At 39.6% G+C, this 22,960-nt stretch overlaps 1 protein-coding gene across 2 annotated transcripts in view; it reads left to right on the top strand.

Moving 5' to 3' along the window:
• The window catches only part of NR2C2 (nuclear receptor subfamily 2 group C member 2), a gene marked incomplete at its 5' end in the record, with an annotated part of 81,517 nt that overhangs the window by 15,270 nt on the left and 43,287 nt on the right, over nucleotides 1-22,960 (top strand). The window lies entirely within an intron of this gene.

Genomic DNA, 22,960 nt, shown 5'->3' with positions numbered 1-22,960 from the left:
AAGTGGGGTGGTAGAAGTCAGAAACCTATAAAAAGTCATGAAGTAGCTAGGTATGTTCAGGCAACTTGAGGTGTAAAAGAGGGAAATAGTGCCAGATCTTTTCACTCTGTACCAGGTCCTATGAATAGTCTTCAATCATCACAACAACCATACAAGTTTAGGATGATCATTATTCCCATTTCATAAGTGAGGAAAGCAAGGCTCAAAGGCAAGTAATTGGCTAAGGGCACACTGATTCAGTTCTGTTTCACTTCTTCCAATAAACCATGCATCATGTTGCAACTAGGAGCGATTAGGAGGATTCAGATTTATATTTTTGAATCAGTATTCATATTTCTAGGGTAAAAATGCAAATTTTTCAAAAAATATACACTTAAAGAAAGGATTTTTAAAAATAAAAACTAAGTGCACACATACCTGTTTAAACCAATAAAAGTAGTGAGCAGATTTTTCAGATTTTAGATCAACCACGAACTTAAAGGCAACAGTGTAACTAATCATTCCCTTCCTCCAACAAATAATGATTAATATTAACTAACTATGATAATAGATGGATTTCACACATTTTTTTAGTATTATATTTTTGAAAGGCCTATCAACTATCAAAATGCTTGTGGTTATTTGTTGCTTTAGTTTCTGATAGGAATAATTTTCTTGAAAACCATTGTGTGTTTTTTTCAAATATTTAGGGTTATTTTGCATTTAATATAGTTTCCAATTTAGGATGATTTGGAGATTAGTTGTGGATCACTGCTGTAAAAAGGTCATCATTAATTCTTTAGGGGAAACGTTTAGTAACCTATAGTAACTTATACATTAATATATTTTGTGTATGTATTCAGAAAATTTGCTACCTTACCTAAAATTTTTGGTCAGGTACGTTATTTCCTTCAGGAAATGGAGTTTTATATAGTATTAACATAGTGCAACTATTGTTACCCATGGCAATTTTAGGTTGTTAATGTTACCCAGTGCAGTTTTAGGAGATTTCCAAAATAAGAGAAGGCATTCTTAATAGGAGTACAAAAGCAATCTTCCTACTTAAAATATTCCTTAAATTTCCTTGCTATTATTTTGAGGGATAGGTGTATGTGTGTTTTCTTTGAAATTTTGAGCTTAATAACTTTGAAGCTACAATCACGTGCCACTTAACAATGGGGATATGTTTTAAGAAATTCACTGTTAAGCAATTTTGTTGTACAAAGATTATAGAATCTACCTACATAAACCTAGGTGGTAATAGCCAACTTACTACATGGTGTAGGTCAGCATTTTTCAACCTTTTTCATCTCATGGCACATAAACTAATTACTAATTACTAAAATTCTGTGGCACACCAAAAAATATATATTTTGCAGATCTGGCAAAAAACAAAACAAAACATGAATAATTTTGATTCACACCCAATGGCTATTGTGTTGGCTGTTGTCATTTTTTTATTTGACAGTCTAAAGGAAAAGAAGTTAGTGCCCTTGACTAAATAGTCAGGTATTGCATGTTTAAAACTTCTCATGGCACACAGGCTGAAAATTGCTGGTATACCCTATTGCTTCTAGACCACAAGTCTGTACAGCATGTTACTTACTGTACAAAACAACATAAAATTAAACAAAAGAAAATTATGCAATCAAGAGATACGGTAAACATGAGGTGTATGAGGCTGAAGTAAAGAGTACAGTCTAGCCCTGGCCGGGTGCTAAGTGGTAAGAACACTGGCCTGCACACTGAAGGGTCTCTTGTTCAATTCCCGATCAAGGGCATGTGCCTGGGTTGCAAATTCGCTCTTGCCCTCCAGCGCATACTAGAGGCAGCTGGTAGATATGTCTCTCTCACATCAATGTTTCTCTTTTTCTCTCTTTCCCCTCCCTTCGTCCCTTTCACTCTCTCTGAAAAGCAATGGGAAAAATATCAAATGAGGATTAACAACAACCAAAAACACAGTATACTCTAAAATAATGATAAAAAGTATAGTATAAAAAAAAGTATAGTATAGCCCTAGCTGGTTTGGTTCAATGGGTAGAGCGTCAGCCTGCAGACTGAAAGGTCCCAGGTTCGATTCTGGTCAAGGGCCCAAGTTGCAGGCTTGATCCCCAGTAGAGGGCATGTAGGAGGCAGCCAATCAATGATTCTCTATCATCATTGATATTTCTATCTCTTTCCCTCTTCCTTCCTCTCTGAAATCAATCAATCAGTATATATACATACACACACACACACATACATATATACATATATATATAAATAAATTAAGTATAGTATAGTAAATACATAAACCATTAACAGTTGCTTATTATCATTATCAGGTATTATCTATATATATAAAAGGCTAATATGCTAAGTGTTCGTCCATCTGGTCACTAAGATGCACACTGACCACCACGGGGCAGACACTCAACCCAGGAGCTGCTGTGACATGCACTGGCCATTTACAGAGAAACAGCACCGTGGACCTGGCGCCCATAAAGCAATACTCGGCTACCCCCAAGTGGGACATAGGCCCCGCCACCACCCCAGAGCGACATCCCACCAAATCGCAGCCAAAGCTGCCAAGACCCCATGGTGCAAAATGTGGCCCACAGCCAAGCCCAGCCCAGAAATGTGGCTGTGGGCGCCGGGTAATAATGTCACATAGCACGCCCAGCTTCCTCTCCCTAGCGACTAGCCTCCTTGGAGCTTCTTCAGCCCAGGAACACAACTTGCTTTATAGCCAGGTGCAAACATTTTACAGTTCAACCAAATATTTGTGAAACATTTTCCCGTGCCTCATCTCATTTGATCCTCACAGAAGTCCTGGAGTAGGTAGATAGGAGACTTGGTAGAATCCTATTTTCTTTTCATTAGCCAGAAAACGGAGATTTAGAAAATTTAGAAACTTGACTCCACTGAAAAGAAGAAATGGTGGACCTTGAAAATGACGTCAAGTTTTCTCACTGCACAGAATATAGTCAAACACTGCTGCAGTTAAATATTTTACCCTTTGTTCTCCCTGCATGATCTACGATAATAATCTGCTTCGTATTGATATTTACTGCTATGTTGCTCAGTTACCTGAAAGAGAAGTTGTGGTGCTTCACTGGGCTGGAAAAAGTTTAGCCAAATCAGAAAGCAGGTCTAATTAAGCAAGTTTATTCTATCCTATATAATAAAAAGCTAATATGCAAATTGACTGAAAGGCAGAACGACCGGTCACTATCACGCTCACTGACCACCAGGGTGCAGACGCTCAATGCAGGAGCTGCCCCCTGGTGGTCAGTGCGCTCCCACAGGAGTGCTGCTCAACCAGAAGCCCTGAGCTGGGCTCATGGCTGGCGAGCGCAACAGTGGTGGTGGGAGCCTCTCCTGTCTCCGCAGTAGCGCTAAGGATGTCCAACTGCTGGCTTAGCCCCACTCAGATATCCCCCGAGGGCTCCTGGACTGCGAGAATGTGCAGGCCGGGCTAAGGGAGAGGGACACCCCACCCCCACCCCCACAAGTGCATGAATTTCTTGCACTGGACCTCTAGTGTATATATAAATGGCTAAGTTGACTCCGGCATGCGTGATACATATAAAGCTCTCACTGGTGCCAGTCATACACGTGTGTTTCAATCTGTCATTGGCGATCATGAATTTGGTTGACACTTCTATTACAAAGGATGAATAGTGATATTAAAATATTTCTTATAATTAATTTCCTTTCAGTGTGCACAAATTTGTGCACTGGGCCTCTAGTATACTGTATAAATTGTGTGTGCTAAACTTTTATTCAGCTGGCAGCACAGTAGCTTTGTTTTCACCAGTATCCCCACAAACATGTGAATAATACAGTCACTAAGCAATAGGAATTTTTCAGCTCCACTATAATTATATTGGACCACCATTGTATATATGGCCCATTGTTGACTTAAATGTTGTTGTGCAGTATGTAGCTGTACATAAGGGGTGAATAAAAGTAGATTTACAGTCATATGGAAATAATACAAATAAATAATATTATAATGAATAATACATTTCACATACAACTGTAAACCTACTTTTTCCCACCCCTGTTCAGTCTGATTTCAACTTTGTAAATATATCTAATGTTTAACTATAGTTATATGCCATGTGCTATATGATACAGTATGCCAGGTATTGTGCTAAGCTCATTTTCTCATTTAATACTTCCACTAACACTATAAGGAAAGCATTATTATTTTCCTCACTTTAAATAAGAAGAAACTGAGAGATTTATTTTGCCAGGTTTCAAACACTTATCTGAGTGACTTCAGAGCCCAGCTTTTAACCACTATACAATAAGTCAATTTTTTAAAATATCCTTAATGCTAATAGTATAATTAGTTTTCTGGATTTGCACAATTGTCTTTATACCTTCATTTTCCAGATTTTTTTTTCATTTTCCAGATTTTTATTGTAACACTTTGTAAGAGTCAATAGCACTCTTATTTTTAAAAAAATTAATTGATTCTTTTCATGATCACGGAGTACCAGAAGCATCGAATTTGGGGTTTTGCTAAATCTATGCACTGTGGAATTGACTATAGATAAAGAACAATATGGTTAGTTTTTTTAAAAAAAGGATAGTTGACAGATGAGAATTTGTAATTAAAGCAGTGGGAGATTGATCATATCTAACAGTAGAATTTTGCTTTACATAAATGAAATAAATTTTGTGAAGGGCTTCAGTATTCTTTAAACATTTAAGATTTCCCTCTCTCACTGGAAATTTAAAACAGACACACACAGACAAGTACATATAAAGTGTATTTCTTCATCATTGCCTAAATAAAGTAAAGATACTATTCAGCTCTATAAAATGTTTTGAGTCAGGAGAAATTTAGGATTAAGAGTTGGAGCACTTTGAGTCACTTACTGATTGGCAGAAAGAAACCACTCATAGACCCAAAGTATAAGTTGCTTTTTATTTTTCCACAATGGAAGTGAGGTGACTTTACATATCTTGGCAAGATTAGTCCCTGGTCCCTGGGCTGTGTAAGGGGCTCAAAGCCATCAGATGTTCTTTGAACAGGAAGGTTCTGTCATCACTGAGAAAATAGCCAAATTCTTACAACCCCATTACTCTTTTTATCATCAGGGCTTGCATCACCATTGCATAAAACTTAATGTGCCATATAAGGGAATATTTAAAAACATAGGGCTTTTTCAGTTACTGAACGAAAGTCAGTATTGGCAAGGCTACATCCTTAAGCAGGAGAAAGCAAAGTCATCGCTCAGGTTTCAAGTTTCCAGTATTCTGGAAAGATGTAACTCATTGCGTTAAATTTTATTATTCTGCCCTCTTACAAACTGGACATTCAAATTTTCATTTTCTTGTCAAAGTATACATACACATAGATTTAAAAGTTGGCCAATACTATGTTTGGCTTGAATTAGAGAGGCAAGCTCCTGAACCACCCCACCTTCTTTTTATCCCCAAGTCTCCCTCTCTAAATTGATCTCTTCTGGTATTTAACTTTTTATTTATAAAAATATTCTTACTCTGTTTTGTTTTTTAAATCAGTGTAAGACATTGTCCTTTTTTGGGAGAGAGTATTTTGTTTGTTCTTTTAGTTGATTTTAGAAAGAGAGGAAGGGGAAGAGAGAGAAAGAAACATCAATTTGTTCCACTTATTTATGCATTCATTGGTTGACTTTTATATATGCCCTTGACCGAGGGTTGAATCCGCAACCTTGAGGTATTGCGACAATACGCTCTAACCAACTGAGCTACCTGGCCAGGTGGGAGTTGTTGGTTTTTTTTTATTGTATAAACTGTAAGATTTATCATTATAACCATTTTTAAATGTGCAGTTCACATATGACATTATTTTGCAAACATCACCACCATCCATCTTCAGGACTTTTTCATCTTCCCAAACTGAAACTCTGTATCCTTTAAACACTAACTCTCATCTCCAGCCATTGGCAACCACTATTTTTACTTTCTTAATTTGACTACTCTAGGTACCTCATATAAATGGAATTATAGAATATTTGTCATTTTGTGACAAACTTAGCATAATGTTCTCAAGGTTGATCCACATTGTAACATATATCAGAATTTTCTTACCTTTTAAGACTGAAAAATATTCCATTGTATCTGTATACCACATTTTGTTTATCAGTTTATCCATCCATGGACACCTGGGTTGCGTTAACCTCTTGATTCTTTTGCAAAAAATGCTGTGACAGCCCTGGCCAGTATGGCTCAGTTGGTTGAGCATTGTCCCATGCATGGAAAGATCATTGGTTCAATTCCTGGTCAGGGCACATGCCCAGGTCAGGAGCTCCATCCTGGATCAGGGAGCATATAGGAGGCATCCCACTGATGTTTCTCTCTCTCTCCCCCCATTCCTCTTTTTCTCTTAAAAAAAAGGGGGGGGGGGAATGCTGTTATGAATATGGGTGTACAAATACCTTTTAAATTTCACTCTTTCCATTCTTTTGGGTATACACCCAGAAGTGGAATTGCTGGATCATATGGTAATTTTATGTTGAATTTTTTTAGGAACTGCCATACTGTTTTCAATACCAACACTTACTATTTCCTGGTTCTTGGGTGTGTGTGTGTGTGTGTGTGTGTGTGTGTGTTTTATTGTTGTTAATCCTCACCCAAGGATGTGTTTTCCGTGGATTTATAGACAGAGTGGAAAGGAAGGAGGGAGAAATATCTATGTAAGACAGACATACTGATTAGTTGCCTCCTGCATGCACCCCACCAGGACTGGGATTGAACCTGCAACCCAAGTACCTGCCCTTGACTGGGAATTGAACCCAAGACCCTTCAGTGAGCAGTCCAGTGCTCTAACCATTGAATCACACCGGCCAGGGCTTAATCATTTTTAAAAAAATATATTTTACTGATTTTTTACAGAGAGGAAGGGAGAGAAAGTCAGAAATAACAATCAGCTGCCTCCCGCACACCCCCCACTGGGGATGTGCCTGCAACCAGGGTACATGCCCTTGATCGGAATCGAACCCGGGACCCTTTAGTCCGTAGGCCGATGCTCTATCCGTTGAGCCAAACCAGTCAGGGCTAGGGCTTAATCATTTTTAAATATGCAGCTCAATAGTGTTACTTATACTCATATTGTTGTGCAATGGATCTCCACAACCCTTTTATTTTGTAAAACTGAAACTATATTTATTAAACAAAATTCTCCATTTCCCGGTCCCTAGCCCTTGACAACCACCATTCTACTTTCTATGACTTTGACTACTTTTTTTTTTTTTTAAATATATATTTTATTGATTTTTTACAGAGAGGAAGGGAGAGGGATAGAGAGAGTCAGAAACATTGATGAGAGAGAAACATCGATCAGCTGCCTCCTGCACACTCCCCACTGGGGACATGCCCGTAACTAAGGTACATGACCTTGACCGGAATCGAACCTGGGACCCTTGAGTCCACAGGCCAATGCTCTATCCACTGAGCCAAACCGGTTAGGGTTTGACTACTTTTATACCTCATATAAATGGAATCATATAGAACTTGTGTGTTTTTTCCCAACTAGTTTATTTTACTTGCATAATATCCTCAAGGTTTTGAGCTTTCTATTCTATTACATTGGTCTATATTTCTGCCTTTATATCTCTACCATAGTGATTTGATTACTGTAGCTTTGGAGTAAGTTTTAGCAGTTTGGGTCCCTTGAGATTCCATATAAAGGTTAGGATGGATTTTTCTATTTTATAAAACAACATTGTTGGCATTTTAATAGGGATTACATTGAGTCTGTACATAGCTTTATGCGATGTTGACATCTTTAAAATATTAAATCTTCCAATCCATGAACACAAGATGTTTTTCCATTTATTTATGTCTTTAATTTCTTTTAGCAGTGTTTTGTGGTTTTCAGTGTACAGCTCTTTTACTTCCTTGGTTATGTTTTACAGATGTTCCCCTTTTTACCCCCTTGTCCCCTGTCACTTGGTTCCCACTTCACCCCAGGCCTTCACCACCCTATTGTTTGTGTCATAGGTAATGCATATATGCATATAAGTTCTTTGGTAAATCTCTTCCAGCTCTCTTCCCCCGCCCCCACCCCTTCCCTCTGAGATTCATCAGTCTATTCCATATTTCCATGCATCTGGTTCTACTTTAGTCATCAATTTATTTTGTTCATTAGATTCCTTGTTCATTTATTTTGTTTTTTAGATTCAGTTGTTGATAGATAGATATTTATTGCCATTTTAGTGTTGATATTTTTTATCTTTCCCCCTGTTCCCCCCAACCCTTCCTTCTCCTTCCCCTTCTCCTCTGTGTATCCTTCATTTCTTACTGGTCCTTTTTCATGTCTCTGATGTTCTCACTAATTTCCTTGAAATTCTCACTAAGATCCTTGAAGTTATCATTAAGGTCTGTGAGCATCCTTATAGTAATTGTTTTGAACTCTGTATCTAGTAGTTTGCTTGCTTCCATTTCACTTAGTTCTTTTTCTGGAGATTTCTTCTGTTCTTTCATTTGTGAGGTGATTGCTTTCTTACTGAGTTTTGAGAATTCTTTATATATTCTGGATACATGAGGTATATGGTTTCCAAATGTTTTCTCCCAATCTGTGACTTATCTTTTCATTCTCTTAACAGTATTTTTGAAGAACAGATTTTTTTCTATTTTGGTGAAGTTTACTTTATCAATTTTTTATTTTATGAATCATGCTTTTGATGTCATATTTTTACATCTTTACATAACCTAATGTCACAAACATTTTCTCCTGGTTTTCTCTGGAAGTTTTATAACTAGATTTTATATTTATAATTTTCTTCTAATTTTTTTAACTTTAATCATAGTGTGATCAGAGAATCTGGTTTGTATGGTAACAATTCTTAGAAAGTTTTTTTACTTTAAGTTTGGTGTGTCACCTTCCTAAGTATTTATGCTCATGTATATGTAACTATAGAAATATATAGGTTTTTAAATTTAACATAAAATTTTTAAAAATCACACTAAATATGATGGTCTCAACATTTAAGTTTTCCAAACTTTCTTGAACATAAATTGTATATGATGCCTCCTTGGGCTTACTTGTGAGTGTATTTCTCTAGACTAAAAATAGAATTGCTGAATAGAAAGCTATCTGGGTTTAATTGTATCTTCAAAGTTTTTGCTTTTTTAAAAATTTTTATTCTTTTTTTTTTGCTTTTGTTTTTTAAACAGATTTTTAGCAATCATATAGCCTTATATGCAAGACGTAGCTGGGCCATTGATTAGGTCAGTAGTTTATTCAGCAAGCATTTATTGAATATACATTGTGTGACTCTTTTAGGGGTTTTTTGGTTCCTTTGGAACCAGTGCCTCCCTTTTATTGCAGTATTTTTAATGACCCGTTCACTATACCAAAATAATACTCATTGGGAATATAACCACTCAAACACAAATATATTTTAAAAATCAATATAGTACAATAAGTATGTGCAAGAGAAGCAAACGGAAAGCAGTTTATTATAAAGTAATGTGTATTTCGTGTAAATGATCAGACACAGCTATCATAGAAGATATAATAGAGAAGTCAGATGGTTGTACATACTTAAATAAGCTGTGACTGTAAGAGTAGTAAGAAGATGAAGTTTTTTTGTAGATGAAATATGAACAGTGGAACTGGAATAAAAGTAGTGTTAGAATAAGGAAGAAATGGGATTCTTAAAAAAAATTTGAGTTAAAATATATGTGAGGAAAGATGGATGGATAACTTGATAGTTACCAAGAGGGCTAGATAAATAGCTTTGTAGCTAGGAACCATACCCAGATCTTACTGAAGCACCTGTCTGATAAAGCTCTAGGTGCACACCACACTGCTGAGGCCAGACTTGAGGCTCTTCTTACTGAACTCAAGGTGTTCCCCACTTGGGGTGCTCTATTCAAAAAAAGAGATGTGGTTGTCGCAAGGTGGTTTTATTTACTTTAGCAAGTAAAGGAGACTATCCAAAACTCTGTCTTCCTGAAGAAAGGCTTAGCTATCACTTATATACACTACTTGGTTAGTTATTTGTTGGTTGATTTCTTGGCCTCATTTATCTTGTTGAGTTACTGTCAGCTCATCCTATTTACAGCTGCATCTGCAAAATACTGTGCTACATTTTAACATTAGTAAGAAATAACATTTAGTAAGAATGGGGCAAACCTTAAGACCCTCCTCCTATCTTAACATTCCTGCTGCCAGTGCATAGTCTCAGGCTCTTGCATCTGATTTGACCCCCTGCCCTTCAAGAGATACCAGACCTGGAAGTATCTGGCATTTTCTGCTTCTACAATTGGAGGTAGGATCTGCCTCATATGGATTCCCTGAGAGAGGGAATTACTGTGTTCCCTAGAAAAGTAATTTAGGACTACACACTGATAGAGCCCTTTCAGTATTTATGATAGTTCGTGTAAGGTGGATTCCCAGAAGTAGAATTACCAGGTCAGAGGGCATGAACAAATTTTTATGATAAGAAGAGCAGACCTATTGACCTCAACAGTTGGACCTTGGAGCGTTTTGTTTACTTGGATTAATCTTTCCTTTTATACATCATTTATTAGTTGTACTTAGTGAATAGAGTGTAATGTTTTTTAGATCTTTAAATACTTGAGGTAGGGAGGGACTGTAATCTCCCATTTTTAAAAGAGGAGAATCATTTCTTTTTTTCCCCCCTCTTGATTAATTTTTCCCTTCGGGTTGGGAGCCTAGGTTTGTGCTAGAATTTGAAAAATGGATGACATATTCTCTTAACTTAGTTTATTTTAAGTTAGTACACATACAAACTTGTAGCAGTGTGGAGATCTTATTATTTTAGTTTCCTTCCTCTCTAAATTCCCCATCCTATATAAAAGTAAATATCCATAAACTCTTCCCACCTGTCCCCAGACTTTCATTTGTTTTGTTGACTGACTAGTATTTGTTTCATGTTAGTTAAGGTGTTAAAACAGGTGCGTCTCCATGTCAAACAGGAGGCTACAGGTTGGCTTTAGTGGCAAGTGCTCTTGGCCGGCAGCCAAAGAATCTGGGTATTAGTTCCAGCCCCACCTCTAATTCACTGTGACTTCAGGAGCTCCCTTTCCTCTATGGCAGTGGTTCTCAACCTTCTGACCCTTTAAATACAGTTCAGTTCCTCATGTTGTGACCCAACCATAAAATTATTTTCGTTGCTACTTCATAACTGTAATGTTGCTACTGTTATGAATCGTAATGTAAATATCTGATATGCAGGATGATCTTAGGCAACCCCTGTGAAAGGGTTGGTCGACCGCCAAAGGGGTCGCGACCCACAGGTTGAGAACCGCTGCTCTGTGGCCTTACTGGAAGGGTGAAGCTTAGACTTGAAGCCATTCCATGGCCTGTTACAGTGCTGTCTTTGCACTGCCTATGCTCATCCTCCTGCGAGAATGGGAGGCTGCAGAGGCTAGAACTCTGACCTGTATTCACATGTTGAGGCGATGTAGTCAAATGTTTATTAAATGAGCCCAGTGCTGTTTTTCTTGTGGGTGTTTTTGTATGTAATGTAGACTGTTATGTTGTTGCCTTCCCTTTGAATGAATAAGGAATTTGCAAGGACCCTATCTAAAAATATTAGCTTAATATATTGTGAAGTTGAAAATGCTGTATGTAGAATGTGGTATTTCTAAGTTCTCCAAATCTTCCTCCACTCCTTAAAGTTTTAAAACTATTTTGAATTTGTTGGACTCCATGGTAACATTCTTAAGAGCTCTCAGTTGAGGTGGTCTTTAAAGGAAAGGGGTTGGGAGCATTTAGCAAAGGTAACAATGCAGGTGAAGGGAGAACTTTGTAAAGCCAACTACATCTTCTCTAGAAGCAAATTAATCATATTGTTAGACAGACTGCTTCAGCAGCTGGTGAAACAGCGGGAACATGACAATTTTGCTTCCTTAGTTACAAGAAGTGATAGTGTTCTTGACCTTCAGCAGAGCAGGGTCATGGAAAGGGCATCTTTATACAGCCTTGTCAGATTTTAGTGAATGGAATCTGCAGTGGCAATTTGAAAGCAAATGCCTGTGAGTTCCCCAACCAACCCCTCGTCATTTGGGTTGGACCCTCTGGTCTGGAAGATTGCTGAGGAAAAATGTAAATTAAACTGCAGGGATTCTTTAGCATGGTAAGTGTAAGGGTCCTGAAGAAAACAAGCCTTTTCTCCTTCTCTCTGTTACTGTAGGGAAGCCTGCTTGTAATGTAGTGTATTTCACTTGTTTTTCGAGCAGTTGATAAATTGCAGTGGATTTAGACACCTATTTGAAGGAATTCATTTTAGTGTCTACTGTGCTTAGCACCTAGCAGATTACTTCTTTATAGGCATATTCTTTTGAGTGTGCTGGGTAAATTCAGGGGGTCAAAAGCCATTTGCTTGTTTATTATTGTCTTCAGCAGGTTAATCTGCCTATGAACAGTTTGTGAACCATATTGCTCTTAAAAACATTGTTTTACATAACTACAGGTAGTAGTTGTTGACTTTGGATCTTTGTTTTTGTGCCAGTAAATTTAGGGCTGTAGTTTCATCTTTTTTAAACATATTATCACCTGGAAAATTGAAGAATTGGTTAATTAATTTTGTTATGAATGGGGCTGATTTATAGTATTCTGCTTTGATTCTTTCATTGACTTTATACTAATAAAGAAGAGCTGGATTTGCCAGTCTTCAAGAAAAGTAACTCTTTATGAATGTGGCACATGGACATTATAAGGTTTTAATCCTCTGTGAGGTAAGGGGTAAGCATTTTAAAGAACAGCAGCTTCCTGTGGATTCTTCTCTCTGTGATTCAAGTTGCAGCACAAAGAGGGTTTAACTCTTTGTCCATTGACCTTTCATTACACTTGTTATTTAATGATCTTTTGAAATTAAAAATAAAAGGAGGATGTAGTACATTTCAGTTCAGGATAGAGGTGTCCTCTACCTGAAACCATTTACCCACTTAGGCATTTACGGGTTACATTGTTCATTTTTTCACTGGGGATGTTAAGGAGAAGTCGGAAGTTCCTGATTGATATTTGTAACATATTAGGCCTGCACAATCTGTTTTTTTTTCAGAGTGTGTGAACTTTGTTGCCCTATTAATAACTTAGGGGAATGTTGCAGCCAAAATCCAAAATAAATTACAGTTTAGAAACTCTTTTTTTAAATATTTGCTCAATAGCCAGTGCTGTCTTTGGGCATTCTTTTCATCTTTTAGCAAATGACTGTGTGTAAACTATAGAAAAATTTCCTGAGGATTATTTCCTTTAAAAATGCTACCAAGGCAGTGTTATATTATGATGAATAGAGAAGGTTCTCCATGTTGAAAATGTATGAATTTTCCCATCAACCTCATAATCCCAGGTGTGTCAATGGAAGCCAGTATTCCTTGGTTTATAATCAACGGTCGCCAACCAGTGGTCCCTGAGGTCCGAAAGGCGACCACTGACTGGTTTATATATAATAAACTTCCAAGGCAGGTGTTGCGTGGTACTGATAGAATATCTAATTAGCAGACAGGCACAAGAGTAGAGTAAAACAAAGAAAGGGGTAGGCAGAGTCCCAGGACTGAGTACTGTAAAGACTTCTTATTTATTCCCGAAGTTTAAAGTGTTCACTGACTAAGCAGTCATTGTGGGCCTAATATGTGCCTGGCTTTGGGAGTAAAAGGAGAAATAGTAAATATACCCTCATGCCCCCCAGGGTAGGCTTCAACAGGCAGTTACAATAAGTTCCCTGGGGAGAGTGCTATGATGCAGGAGCTCTAGGAGCTCAGTGTGGAACATGTATACCAAACTGAGGGATCAGGACGGTCTGGCCAGAGGAGCAGGGTTTTAGTAAAACTGTCTTAGCCAGTAAACATTTGTGTATTGAAGCAAGCATGGTTAATGTTAGAAAGAATGTTGAAGTGACACAGCTGATTTTACCCTTTAAGCATGAGTCACAGACCAGGCCTTGAAGACCTGCAGCTAAACATACTTATTTTTACCAAGCTGGCTCATAGCTTAATTGAGTCCTTTGGACTGGCAGTTAGTAGTCCTTTGGACCAGCAGTTTCCTGGTCAGAGTGCAAGTACTCTGGCCAACATATAACACACACCTGGGTGGACATTTGTACTTCATCGTGAACTAAAAGATCCTGCCCTGTCCTTTGCAACTTGAGGAGGTTGAAGAAAGTAGAAAGTAGGCTAAGACTGTCATCAGGTACTGAAAAGGTAGGCAGGAAAAAATGGAAAGCAAACCCTTCAAGTAGTCAGAAATTCAGCTAATATTTTTAATATATTATGTAGATTTCTCTTATTTATTATTTGTATTTATTTACTTATTTTTAAATCCTTACCCAAGGATATTTAGAGAAAGAGGAGAGAAGGGGAGGAGAGAAGGAGAGAGAGAAAGAAGCCTTGATGTGAGAGAGAAACATCAGTTGGATGCCTCCAGTATGCGCCTTGACCAGGGATCAAACCCACAACTTAGTATGTGCCCATTTCCTACCTTAATACCTGTTCATAATATTAGGCTCTAATCTACACAGCTACAAAAATTTTTCAGAGGTCCCATCATAGCATCCCTTTGCTGAATCCCAGGAATATTTAAGGCTGTTCACCCAGTCTACATTTATTACTGAGTTACAGGCAGCCTGTAGCCCACGCCAACTTGACCCATGTCCCTTCTCAGGCAAATTTGTTGAGGGTTTTGGGCTTCTCATATAAAAGGAATTATAAAATTTGCAAGTGTATCCCTTAACAGGTGAGGGAGCCAGAATCCCGGAGATTATAAACTGTAGCTCAGGCAGAATTGCAAAGCTGACAAATAGCAGTCTAAGTGCCCAACCCACACTTTTTCCCTTTTGGCCTTCCATCCCCACCCCACTCCACCCACTCCCAGATAACTTGAAGGCAAGACCAACTTTAGAATGCTCTGTGTACCCAGCACACAGCTCCAGAGTGGCACAGGGTCAAGGCTCAGCAGGTTCCAGTGAAGTATGGCCAAGGTCACTTTTGGCTTACTGTTTAGAAAGCTCCTTTGAGTCCTGTGGAATATTGTTTTTTCTTTTAATTTTTTATTATTAATTAAAGCTTTATTGTTCAGATTATTACATTTGTTCCCCCTTTTTCCCCCCATAACTCCCCTCTACCCAGTTCCCACCCCACCCTCCTCCCTCACTCCCCACCCACTGTCCTCATCCATAGGTGTACGATTTTTGTCCAGTCTCTTCCCGCATCCCCCTCACCCCTTGCCCCCCCAAGAATAGCCAGTCCACTCCTTTTCTATGCCCCTGATTCTATTATAATCACCAGTTCATTCTGTTCATCAGATTATTCACTTGATTTTCAGGTTCACTTGTTGATAGATGAGTATTTGTTGTTCATAATTTGTATCTTTACCTTTTTCTTCTTCTTCCTCTTCTTAAAGGATACCTTTCAGCATTTCATATAATACTGGTTTGGTGGTGATGAACTCCTTTAGCTTTTTCTTATCTGTGAAGCTCTTTATCTGACCTTTACTTCTGAATGATAGCTTTGCTGGATAAAGTAATCTTGGTTGTAGGTTCTTGGCATTCATCACTTTGAATATTTCTTGCCACTTCCTTCTGGCCTGCAAAGTTTCTGTTGAGAAATCAACTGACAGTCATATGGGTACTCCCTTGTAGGTAACTGACTTTCTTTCTCTTGCTGCTTTTAAGATTCTCTCTTTGTCTTTTGCTCTTGGCATTTTAATTATGATGTGTCTTGGTGTGGTCCTCTTTGGATTCCTTTTGTTTGGGGTTCTCTGCACTTCCTGGACTTGTAAGTCTATTTCTTTCACCAGATAGGGAAAGTTTTCTGTCATTATTTCTTCAAATAGGTTTTCAATATCTTTCTCTCTTCTTCTGGCACCCCTATAATTCAGATGTTGGTATGCTTGAAACTGTCCCAGAGGCTCCTTACACTATCTTCGTGTTTTTGGATTCTTCATTTTGCTTTTCCGGTTGGGTGTTTTTTGCTTCTTCGTATTTCAAATCGTTGACTTGATTCTTGCAATCCTCTAGTCTGCTGTTGGGAGTCTGTATAATATTCTTTATTTCAGTCAGTGTATGCTTAATTTCTAGTTGGTCCTTTATCACAACCTTGAGGGTCTCATTAGATTTCTTGTCGATCTCATTAAGTTTATCGGCAGTTTCTAGAAAATTCTTGAAAAACCTTAAAAGTGTGGTTTTGAACTCTATATCCAGTAGTTTGCTTTCCTCCATTTCTGTCATTTGTGTCCTTTTTCTTTGTCTCTGCATTTTTTTATGCTTCCCTGTGTTGATAAAGTGGTTTTCTGTGCTAAGTGTCCTCTAGGGCCCAGTGGTTCAGCCTCCCCAATTACCTGAGGAGGACACTCTTGGTGCACCCCCTTGTGGTCTTTGTGCACAGTCTTGTTGTAGTTAAGCCTTGATTGTTGTAGGTATCACTGAGAGGAATTGACCTCCAGGCCAATTGGCTGTGAGAATCAGCTGTGTCTGCTGTGGGAGAACTTCTGTGCTGGAGACACCCCTCTGGGGCAAGACTTGCTTCAATGGGGCTTTGGTGCTCACTGAGTCTGCCCCCTGAGTGTGTCTTCTATGGTTCCATGGAGCTGCAAACTGGATGGTCCCACTCTGACCTCTGGGTTTCCTGGCTCCTGGATCTCTAGGGAGGTGCTCATCTAGCCTTTGCCTGAGGCTATCCAGCAAAAGCCTCCCTGCAGGGCTTGGGCGGGGCGGGTCCCACGGGGTCAACAGGGTGGGGCTAGCAGTATGGCGTCTCTGCTTCTCAGTATCCTGGAAATCCCTTCCAGCCCCTCCGAGAGAAAGCTGCCCTCGAGTTCCGACCGCTGCCAGACAGTCCCGCTTCTCCCGTATGAGTCTGGGTCCATAGAGATTCGCCTGGAATATTTTTTTAATACTTTCAAATAAACTTTCTATTGTAGTATAAGATACATAAGTTCATAATTTATAGGTGTATAACACACTGAATTATCAGAGAGAACATTACCATGGTTAAAAACACCACCCAGGTTAAGAACAAAATAGAATTTCCTGCCCTCCCTAAGTTGACCTCTCTCCTGACTACTTTTACACCTTGGATTGCATAATTTATTTGTTCCTTCTTTTTTTTTTTTTTTTTTTTTTTTTTTTTTAAATATTTTATTGATTTTTTACGGAGAGGAAGGGTGAGGGATAGTTAGAAACATCGATGAGAGAGAAACATCGATCAGCTGCCTCCTGCACACCTCCCACTGGGGATGTGCCAGCAACCAAGGTACATGCCCTTGACCGGAATCGAACCTGGGACCCTTGAGTCCGCAGGCTGACGCTCCATCCACTGAGCCAAACCAGTCAGGGCCCTTCTTTTTTTAAAAAAAATGTTAAGAGCTTTATTAAAATACTATAGGCCCAGTGCACAAATTCATGTACCAGTGGGGTCCCTCTGTCTGGCCTGCGGGATCAGTCCGAAATCAGCTCTACAACATCCCCTGAGGGGTCCAGGATTGCAAGAGGGTGAAGGCCAGGCTGGGAGACCCCACTGGTGCACTATCAGGACCAGGGAGGGATACGGATGTTGGCCATTTGGGGAGGGACTGCAGGAGGGCTCCAGGGCGTGTCTGGCCCATCTCACCAGTCCTAATTGGCCGGACCCCAGCAGTACGCTAACCTACCTGTCGGAGCGTCTGCCCCCTGGTGGTCAGTGCATGTCATAGCAACTGGTTGACTGTGTCCCCTGGTGGTCAGTGCACATCATAGTGCGTGGTTGAGCGGCCTTAGCATATCATTAGCATATTACGCTTTGATTGGTTGAATGGACGACTGGACACTTAGCATGTTAGGCTTTTATTATCCTACTAGAGGCCTGGTGCACAAAATTTGTGCACTCGGGGTGGGGGTCCCTCAGCCCGGCCTGTGCCCACTCCCCGTGTCAGTAGGACATCCTTAGCGCTGCTGCAGAAGTGGGAGAGGCTCCGCCACCCCTGCTGCACTCACCAGCCGTGAGTCTGGCTTCTGGATGAGCGGCACTCCCCCTGTGGGAGCACATTGACCACCAAGGGCCAGCTCCTGCATTGAACATCTGCCCCCTGGTGGTCAGTCAGTGTCATAGTAACCACTCGTTCTGCCATTTGGTTGATTTGCATATTAGCCTTTTATTATATAGGATGTAATAAAGAGCTAATATGCAAATGGTCCTCACACCCTTGCATCAGGGGACCTGAGGCCATGCCCCCCATCCCAGGACCAGGGCACCTGAGGCCGTGCCCCTTGCCCCGGCACAGGGCTGGGAGACCTGAGGCCATGCCATGCCCCCCGCCTGGCACCGGGCCAGGGGACCTGAGGCTGCGCCCCCCCACCCGGCGGGGCTTGATGGGGGTGGGGCCAGCCGGGTCTGGGTCTTGAGCGATTTCAGGGTGCACAGGGGTGGGCGGGGACTTGACTCTGGGTCCCGCAGCATGCCCCAGACTCTGACAGGAGGGAGATTTTCATATACGTTTTACTAATTTTCTTTCATCTCTGACACTTCTATTATAGAGAAAGGGCAAATAGCAATATTAAAATATTTCCTCTAATTAATTCCCTTTTAATGTGCATGAATTTCATGCACCGGGCCACTAGTATAGAATAATTCACATACCATACAATTTACCTATTTAAATTGTACATTATGTGGCTTTTAATATATTTATAAGGTTGTGTACCATCACCACTAACTCCAAAACATTTTTCATTATACCAAAGGTACCTTACATCTCTTAGGTTTCCCAACCCCCACTCCTCCCCCACCCACAATTCCCTATTCCCTCAACGATAGGCAACCACTAATTTACTTCTGGCTTTTTTATCACCTTGCCTATTCTGGACATTTTATATAAATGGAATCATTCAATATGTGGCCTTTTGTGTTTAGTTTGCTTTCACTCAGCATAATGTTTTCAAGGTTTATTGATGATGTAGCATTAATCAATACTTCATTTCTTTTTATGATAATAATAGAAGCCTGGTGCACAAAATTCGTGCATGGGTAGGGTCCCTAGGCCTGGCCGGTGATCTGGGCCAATCGGGGCCTTCCAGCTGCCAGCCAGGGCCTCCCTTTGCTGGCTGCCGGCTGGGGCCTTTCTTCATTTCACACCGCTCCCTGGTGGTCAGTGCATGTCATAACAAGCGATCAGTTTCCCAGTTGAACTACCGCAGGTACAATTTGCATATTAGGCTTTTATATATGTAGATTCTGTTGTATATGTATACCACATTTGTTTGTTCATTTGTAGATAGTCATTGGGTGGTTTCTCTTTTTTGGCTAATAGGAATAATGCTGCTATGAATATTCATGTGCAGGTTTTTGTATGACATGTTTTCATTTCTCTGCTGTATCTACCTAGAAGTGCTGAATCACATGACAATTCTGTGTAAGCATTTGAAGAACGGTTTTCCAAACTGTCTATACTATTGTATATTTCCATCAGCAATGAAAGAGAGTTCCAGTTTCTCCACATCCTTGCCAAACTTAATCTTTCTTTTTTATTATAACCATCCTAATGTGTATGAAGTGGTATCTTTTTTTTGATCGATTTTTAAATAATTTTTAATTTTTATTGATTTCAGAGAGGGAGAGAGAGAGATAAAAACATCAGTGATAAGAGGGAATCATTGATTGGCTGCCTCCTGCATGTTGGACTGAGCCCGCAACCCAGGCATGTGCCCTTGACCAGAATCAAACCTGGGACCCTTCAGTCCGCAGGTCGACGCTCTAGCCACTGATCCAAACTGGCTAGGGCTTAATGTGATTTTGATTTGAATTTCTGTAATGGCTAAAGATGTTGAGCATCTTTTCATGGAGTTATTGGGCATATGTATATCATCTTTGGAGAAATGTCTATTCATCTTCTTCATCATTTTAAAATTCTTTTAAATAGTATTGTAATTGAATTATAAGAGTTTTTTTCTTTTTTAAAAAATATATTTTATTGGGTTTTTTTTACAAAGAGGAAGGGAGAGGGATAGAGAGTAAGAAACATTGATGAGAGAGAAACATCAATCAGCTGCCTCCTGCACAGCCCCCACTGGGGATGTGCCCGCAACCAAGGTATATGCTCTTGACTGGAATCGAACCTGGGACCTTTCAGCCTTTCAGTCTGCAGGCCGATGCTCCATCCACTGAGCCAAACCAGCTAGGGCTATAAGAGTTCTTTATATAGTGTCAATATAAGTCCCTTGTCAGATATATGATTTGCAAATATTTTCTCCCACTCCCTGGATTTTTAATCACTTTCTATATAGTATCCTTTTAAGCACAAAAGTTTTCAATTTTGACAAGGTACATCTTACCTACTTTTTCTATTGTTTTTGTTTTGTTTTTAATTTAAGTTCTTTATTGTTTAAAGTATTACATAAGTCTCCTTTTACCCCATTGACTTCTCCCTGGCCGCCCCCACCCCCAGCACATGCCCTCACCCTTCCCCCGTCTATGTCCATTGGTTATGTTCTTATGCACGTATACAAGTCCTTTAGTTGATCTCTTACCCTTTACCCCCCACCTTCCCTCATAGATTGCAGTCTGTTCAATGCTTCTATTGACTATGGTTCTATTTTTGTTCATCAGTTTATGTTGTTCATTATATTCCACAAATGAATGAGATTGTGTGATATTTATCTCTCTCTGACTGCTTATTGTGCTTAGCATGATGCTCTCCAGTTCCATCCATGCTGTTGCAAATGGTAAGAATTACTTCTTTTTTACAGCAACGTAGTATTCCATTGTGTAGATGTACCACAGTTTTCTAATCCACTCATCTACTGATACGCACTTAGACTGTTTCCAAATCTAAGCTATTGTAAATTGTGCTGCTATGAACATAGGGGTGCATATATCCTTTCTGATTGGTGTTTCTGTTTTCTTGGGATCTATTCCTAGAAGTGGGATCACTGAGTCTCTTCAATAAATGGTGTTGGGAAAATTGGACAGATATATGCAAAAAAATGAAACTAGACCACCAACTTACACCATACAAAAATAAACTCAAAATGGATAAAGGACTTAAACGTAAGACGGGAAAGCATAAAAATCCTAAAAGAAGCCATAGGCAGCAAAATAGCAGACATTTGTCATAGCAACATCTTTACCAAACAGCTCTTAGGGCAATGGAAACTAAGGAGAAAATAAACAAATGGGACTACATCAAAATAAAAAGCTTCTGCACATTGAAAGAAACCATCAACAAAACAACAAGAAAGCCCACTGCATGGGAGGACGTATTTGCCAATGTTATCTCTGATAAGGGTTTAATCCCCAAAATTTATAGGGAACTCATTAAACTTAACAAAAGGAAGATAAACAATCCAATCAAAAAAATGGGCAAAGGCCCTAGATAGACACTTTTTGAAAGAGGACATACAGAAGGTCAAGAGACATATGAAAACATGCTCAAAGTCGCTAATCATCTGAGAGATGCAAATCAAAACAACAATGAGGTACCCTCTCACACCTGTCAGAATGGCTATCATCAATAAATCAACAAACGAGTGCTGGAGAGGATACAGAGAAAAAGGAACCCTCTTCCACAGCTGGTGGGAATGCAGACTGCTATAGGCACTCTGTAAACAGTATGGTGTTTCCTCAAAAAATTAAAACTGGAACTTCCATTTGACCCAGTGTTTTTTTAAAATATATTTGTATTGATTTTAGAGAGGAAGGGAGAGAGAGATAGAAACAACAGTGATGAGAGAGAATCATTGATCGACTGCCTCCTGCACACACACACTCCCACTGGGGATCGAGTCCACAACGCAGCCATGTGCCCTTGGCCAGTATCGAACCCGGAAGCCTTCAGTCCACAGGTCTACACTTATCCACTGAGCCAAACCAGCTAGGGCAGTTTTTCTATTGTTTATTGTCCTTTAAGTATATTGGCTAAGAAATCAATGCCTAATCAAAGATCATGAAGATTTACACCTATTTTTTTTTCTAATTTTTATATGATGTGAAGTAGGGTTTAATATTATTATTTTTTTTATTGATTTCCGAGAGGAAGGGAGAGAGAGAGAGAGAGAGAGAGAGAGAGAGAGAAACATTGATGAGGGAGAATCGATTGGCTGCCTCCTGCATGCCTCACACCGGGGACCGAGCCCACAAGCCAGGCATGTGTCCCTGACCAGAATCAATCCTGGAACCCTTCAGTCCACAGGCCAACACTCTATCCATTGAGTCAAACCAGCTAGGGCTAATATTTTTTTATAATAAGAAAATAAAAAGAGTTTTCTGTTCAAGGAGAGCCTCACTAGTATAATTTATCACATGTAACAAAACACATACTCTGTTTATAATTCAGGCTTTAGAAAAATTTCAGGAAGTTTGTGATAGTATTAATAGCTACTACCTACTGAATGGAATTAATACTTAACATATTATTCATTAACCCTCTCAGTAGTCACATAAAGTAGTAATAGTATGTCTACGTTGAATTTGAGGGAGCTGAAGTTTAGAGTGTTTATGTGACTTGCTAAAGGTGACACTACATGTTTCAGAGTTCATGTCTGTTGGATTCCATAGCCTGTTGATTGTTTTCAAACTTCTAATAGATTGGCAGGTTGGAGTTCTGGGCAGGGTGGAAGAGCCAGCTTGGCACACGCCTCACATCCTCCACGTGAAGCTTTGATGAGATACTTGAACTACAATTGCCACCACTGTTTTGGGTCGGGCAGATAACAGCTCTGCAATAGGCAACAGGTTTGGGTACAGGGGCCAGGAGCAGGACAACAGTATGACTCTGCCGCCAGGGGACCCATGAGCTTTGTGTAGACCCTGAGCATTCCTCCCCATTTTCTCTGTGGTGCCTTTCAAGCTGCTATCCCCACACTGGAGCTCAGAAGGAGTGAGTCCAAATTTCTTCATGGCAGTGATTCTTCTCCACCCATTTGAATTCAGAAGAATGGCATAGACATCTTAAAAAACCACAGTGCTGTTCACTTTGCATAAGAAGGAACTCCAGGAAGATGGCAGCTGAGTAGGGGGATCTTGCTCACAGTGCCTACCAGAACCAAATTGGAAGTTACAG

This window comes from Myotis nattereri (assembly GCF_964212035.1).
Source record: "Myotis nattereri genome assembly, chromosome: 14".
Classification (NCBI taxonomy): domain Eukaryota; kingdom Metazoa; phylum Chordata; class Mammalia; order Chiroptera; family Vespertilionidae; genus Myotis; species Myotis nattereri.
Note: the sequence above shows the minus strand (reverse complement) of the source record. Positions and strands in the feature narration are given on the sequence as shown.